General features: G+C 36.2%; 2 long non-coding RNA genes across 3 annotated transcripts; both read left to right on the top strand.

Moving 5' to 3' along the window:
* The first annotated feature begins 76 nt into the window (after positions 1-76).
* Positions 77-1,348, top strand: LOC113097473 (uncharacterized). The gene is made up of 3 exons (XR_003288876.1): positions 77-137; positions 841-913; positions 1,283-1,348. It is a non-coding gene; the product is annotated as an uncharacterized LOC113097473 (long non-coding RNA).
* A 20-nt stretch (positions 1,349-1,368) lies between these two features.
* Positions 1,369-5,011, top strand: LOC113097472 (uncharacterized). 2 transcript variants are annotated; one of them, XR_003288875.1, is made up of 5 exons: positions 1,369-1,450; positions 1,800-1,918; positions 3,476-3,575; positions 3,653-3,782; positions 3,910-5,011. It is a non-coding gene; the product is annotated as an uncharacterized LOC113097472 (long non-coding RNA). The 2 variants fall into 2 exon arrangements; XR_003288874.1 differs by lacking the exon at positions 3,910-5,011 and having other exon boundaries at positions 3,653-3,829.
* Positions 5,012-6,033: the final 1,022 nt, after the last annotated feature.

Below are 6,033 nucleotides of genomic sequence, written 5' to 3'. Positions count from 1 at the left end.
TACTGAATATTGTTGCTCTGTGACAGATTGCTTGTTATATTTCTAGATTCTTCTAGTGTTTGATGAACTTCTGCATCCATGATGAGCAAACCTGTCCAACAACATCTCCAAGACACACTGATCCATATGACTAGCAGGTTTACCCCAAACATACACTAATACTATCCTTCCCAATTTCTGAAATAATATTACAATTTAAAATAGCAGTTTTTGGTGAAATGTAATTTATTTCTGTGCTGTGCAGCTGTATTTTCAGCATTATTCCTCCAGTCTTAAGAATCATTCTAATATATGATTACTGCTTAAGAAACATTTCTGATTATTAACAATGTTGAAAACAGTTGTGCTGCTCAATATATGAATATATATATATGTAGAGAGAGAGAGAGAGAGAGAGAGAGAATTCTTTGCTAAATAGAAAATTCTTCTTGACACTAACTTTTGATTAATTTAATGTGCCCTTGCTGAATAAAAATATGAATTTTATTTAAAAATGTAGTCTACATTACCATTTAGAAGTCTGGGGTCTATATAACAATCAAGCTTTAAAATAAATAATAAACTCTATGCTGTTATAAAACAGTTTACAGAAAAATATAAAACAGAGCTGTTTTTTTTACATTCATATTTATCAGAAGTGTTTCTTTGGCAAAGAGCAGCATATTATAATGATTTCTGGAGGTTCATATGACGCTAAAGACTGAAGTAATGATGCTGAAAAATCAGCTTTGATCGTAGCAATCAACTGACCCTTCGCAAAACAACCGTCCCTCCTTAAATACTGTTGCTATGTCTGACACGCCATGCTGCTCACACAGTACACACCTTGTTCTCACACAGCAAAAAATACATCGTGGACCAAAGAGGAAACTGACAACACACTGACAGAGGAATACAGAGAAGGTCACTTCTGGTATGAAACAAGTTTTCAGTTTTTAAATTTGGTCCCTTTTTTTTTTTTTTTGAAATTCAAACAATAAATAGTGTTTTGTGCTGTTTTAATGTGTTAAGATCGCTGTAGTGGCTCAGTTCAAGCAGCACACATGAACCCTATTGATTCATATTTAATTGAAGCACAAAATAAAAGATGTCACACAGCTTTATACAACATTTTTCAAGTTTAAGTCCACCGAAGTTAATCTACTCTCCTGTCTACCGTATTTTCTGCACCATATGGCGCACCGGATTATAAGGCACAGTCTCAAAACTGTGAGTTTAGTTGAACTTTATTCTACTATTTAACAATACACTCACATTATGTTTTAATCAGTCTTCTCCACAGATCCATCAGAGTCCTCATCTTCTGTGTCTGAATTGAACAGCTGGGCAACAGCTTTTGAACAGCTTTCTCATCAAACATGCAGGGTTCTCTCATCGTGGTTGATCGCTGCCAGCGTACGTAGTGTACGTATTACGTCCCTGTGTCAGCGGGAAATGGTCCAACAGTCAGGTAAACGGAGTGCTTACCAAAGTCACACAACAACATTTTTATAGATTTTGGAACTCAGTGTACACATAAGGCGCACCTGATTATCAGGTGCATGACCGATTTTTGAGAAAAAGAAAGGCTCTTAGATGCACATTATATATATTGTCAGGCAAGATAGCAGTATTGGCGTTATGATAGGTCAGATCACCTGTCAATCAAGCTCACTGTGAACGTTCAATGACATTTTAACATGTATTTACAAAGAAAACATCTCATGTTTCACTTCTGTTAAATGTGATGAAATAAATATTTAGTTTGAAATATGAACAGCTATGCTAATCTTTCTCCTTTTGTTTTCCTGTTTCTCCAGCCTCGCGTGTGGAGACTTCAGAAGATGCCAGACCTCACAAAGATTTCAGATGATGGAAACTATAGATGAACATGCAAAGCTGTTAAATAATCCTTATATTGTAATCATTGCCCTAAAAGGTAAGTTTTCAGGGTGATTTAAGGTGTGCTCCTACATTTTCTGCTTGTACTCCTATGTATTTATGATACAAATGTAAATGACTGTAAATGAACATAAAAAGCTGTTGCACGCCTTTCTCATAAGCACTCGCCTGTTAGCAATGCTAATTTTATTTAACAATGTTATTACTGAGATCATTAAAAAAAGTAATTGTGATTGAATGGGGTGGGGCCGAGAGCCTTGGGAATGGAGCGAGGCCGTGGAGTGATTGGGAACTAGTAGGGATGGGTGATCGAAACCGGGTTCATTTTTAGAACGCGGTTTCCCAATTCTAAGAAGCCGAGTATTCGATAATACGCGTGCATTTCGATTCTGCTTAAACGATTCCAGGCCGTTTCGAATTCCAATTTGATTAAAATGATTAAGTGCAGGGAATGGATAATTTGCGCCCTGTTTGTGTATAGCGTGCATGAAGCGCAAGCGTGTGCACAGAGAGCAGCGTTTCACTACTGGTTCCCGGGTTTGTGTCCGTTCTTGGACTGTTCCGTGTATTTCCACTGTAGAAAAGGTTGTTCAGAGTCGAAACTGACTTCTTTTCATATTTGTCGACCAATATTACAGAAAACTACATCAGTATATCACCATAAACACAAACGTTTTGTCTTACGTGAACGTAAACCGATGAACAGATGAGAAAGAAAACACAATGTACAGTGTTTTTGCTTAAAGAGACAACAGCCTAATAATGGTGTTGCCTGTCATTAATGTTAATCAAAGAACAAAAGAAAAACATTCACTGATCTTGACTGAATATATTTAATAACTTTAATTGATTATCTTTATTTTATTTATAAAAATAAGACAATGAGGTGTTTTTAAACTTTTAATTACAGTGTCTGTACCCAAAATTTTGTTTAGTTGTATTTATTTATGATATTGCATATTAATTTGTTTGTTCATACTTATTACTGACTGTTTACTTGACTTTAACACTTTAATATTTGAAATGTATATTAATCTAGTTGTTCTTGCTATGGTATTTTTTTAAAGCACAGGCAAAATTCCTCTTGCAGTTTTTGTAGGCTGCTGATTTTTGCTCATGTTATTCAGCTGCAACAGAATACATTGTAAAAAATAGAATACATGTTTGACATATAAATGTTTGACTGGATTTTTTTTTTTTATATTGGATTTTTTATCTTATTGGAATCTAAACTAGGAATCGATAAGAATCAGAATCAATAAGCAGAATCGGAATCAATAAATTCAAATGATACCCAACCCTAGAAATGAGGGACACCTGCTCCACTCACCGGTCTCGCATCCCACGGAGGAGATGGGAGGGATACAAAAGAGGAGCGACGACAGTGAAGGACGAGAGAGGACCAGGCCTGGACTTTATTTTGTGTTTGTGCATGACAGTCGTCTGCAAGGGGCTGGCACGATGTTTTGTCTTTATTTTATTATTAAAGCTATGTTTGATTGTCCGCCGGTTCCCGCTTCCCCCTTTCTGATGCCGTTACAGTAATATTGTCATTTTATTAAAAATCCTCTACGAAAATACAATGTACTTTCAGGGAGGAACTTGTCAGCAAATCTACTTCACAGCACATCAGTGAAAGCAGTTAACAGTTACAGACGTGTGTGTTGGATCAGGGTCAGATCTGAATTCTGCAGGTAGGTAGATCTCCAGGAACAGGATTGTACAGCCCTGTTATATTGGTAATATATGATGGATTTTGTTTTTATTGCAGGTTTCCTGTGATGACCGTTGAAGAGATCAGCACATCAGATGTTGGCCTGGACAGCTGTACCTACAGTACACCACACTGACTTCTTTGCATGGATAGCTGACTACTACTACTACTATTATGTTCTGTGAAGGTATTATTATAGGAAACCTGAACACCTGTGACAGTGGAAATGTTGTAATGAATAGTCCACACATTCATATTTTGTAAATTGAAAATTTTTAGTACTAACAATGTTTCTTTTAACTAATTCTCTCCAGCAAACACAACAAAACAGTTACACCATTTCATATTCTGCTTTGCACAAACCCTATTCTACAAATAAGAGAACAACAGTATAGACCCTTTGCACGTGACGTCACCCTCTACTCGCACGAATTGTGAATGCCACGACGGACGGCAGAAGAGCTTTGCTGTAGGACGGACCGCAAGCCAAACGAGTACGAGTTCGTGTTCGTTCGTGTAATAAAATGTTTTGTTTTTTTTTTCGCTGCAGTGTTTAATGTGAAAGGCTGTGAATTCTCTGTGGACTTCAAGTGTTCAGAGAAATACATCGCGACCCAGATCGCAAACTGACATAGAATCAACGTAGAATCGACGTTTCTCGCGGAGTCGAAACGACGTTGATCTCCGACGTCGATCCAACATAGTTTTGCTCATCGGGTTAACGTTGATCCGACGTCAGGCGCGCCATTCAAAACTAACGGAAAATCGACGCAATTGGTTGTCTTACCTAACGTTGAATCGACGTCGATTTCCAGTTAGTTGAAACGACGTCAGAGAATCAATACGTTTTCAACATAAAATCGATCTAATTGGTTTGCTTACCTAACATTGAAACGACGTTGATTTCATTGGGGTAAAACTACTTTACTATTCACATTTTCTGCTTGTTTTAAAAATCTCACATACTTACTACTAAATAAATTAGCCTGTATAATTAAAACTTTATTAAACACATCACATTCAGTCACAATTTCTTTATTATTTATACAATACAGTTTATACACAGTTACAAATACATGTGTAGAGCACAAACCTTCTCAAGTCAAGAAAATGCTTTTACACACAAATAGGTATAAAGTATATTATAGGCTAATATAAATTGTGTCAAGTAAAAAAGCTATTAAAAACAAATTAAAAGCTATATTCACTGAATAAAAAAAAAAAAATATGACCAACTGTGTTTGACTTATTTTCAGTGAGTCACAAAAGAAGATGCAAGGCAGAACCTTACGAACTGACAGCCTCAGTCACAGTTCACTATCATTACTTTTCTAAAAAAATATATATACACATATAAAAAAATAATGGTGACGGAGGCTGTCACTCTTTGCTTTTGTGTTCCACAAAATAAAAGACATATGAATGAGATGATGATTTATAAAAGACGACAGAGGTACATAGTAGATCAATCAGTTTTCATTTGCAATCAATACTTGAGTTGTTTGTAATATCAGGGATGTGACCTAATCAGGTCAGGTTTGATCATGTAGGCCACAATAAAGTTAATTTTTAGTTGATTTTTTTGTATATATATGTCCTATGACTCCATGATTAAAGCTGTAATATGTAGGAATTTTGTAATAAAATGACCGAAAATAACTTGCACAGTGTGATATATTTCCTCCAGTTACTTACAATATCTCAAAAGTCTCCAAAGATTTTTTATTTTAGAGAAAAATTCCGATTTTAAATAACTGCCCGTCCCGGAAAAGAAATGTCGCCTCTCAGTGACGCAATGTCCGCTCTATACTTTGTTTCCGGTGTAGACCATGTGATGTTCCACCACACCGGAATATCACATGGTCAAATGCGGAAGTGGTGGTTATGTTATAGCCGCGCGTATGGTTTGGTTGTCGTTGTTATGGATCACGATTACTCTTTGGCGAGTATTGAAGTGCCAGTAAAACGTAAGCGTCCATATTCGGATACACGCAGACTGTGTGACAAACGGAGGAATAAAACCAGGATAAATATTGGCCAGGCGTTTACGAGATGGAGAGAGCTGCGCGAAAATCTTGGACTTGACAGAGACTCTGCTCTCGCGAGTGTATTGATAGACAGGTAAGCAAATCAACTATTTATTTTGTTATTGTACAAGTAACGTAATAGTTACAGTAAAGATGGTCCAGGTCTCATCTGGATTTGATAATTCCAGTGAGGATGTATCTGTGTTTCCCTGCAACACATGCAACTGTCAATAATAGCACTTATAAACAAAGTTATATTGCTCTTTGTACTAAGGTAAGGATTTTTATCACTTGTGGTGACCGAGATTATGGCAGTACAATTAAATACAATCTGATATGTGTTGTTAAAAATATATTTAGTCATTACTTGCAAATGTTCGTTCAAATTTACTTTTAGAACGATTGGTTTGA

Source organism: Carassius auratus, unplaced genomic scaffold (genome assembly GCF_003368295.1).
Source record: "Carassius auratus strain Wakin unplaced genomic scaffold, ASM336829v1 scaf_tig00216301, whole genome shotgun sequence".
Classification (NCBI taxonomy): Eukaryota; Metazoa; Chordata; class Actinopteri; order Cypriniformes; family Cyprinidae; genus Carassius; species Carassius auratus.
This window is presented reverse-complemented; position numbering and strand designations above follow the sequence as displayed.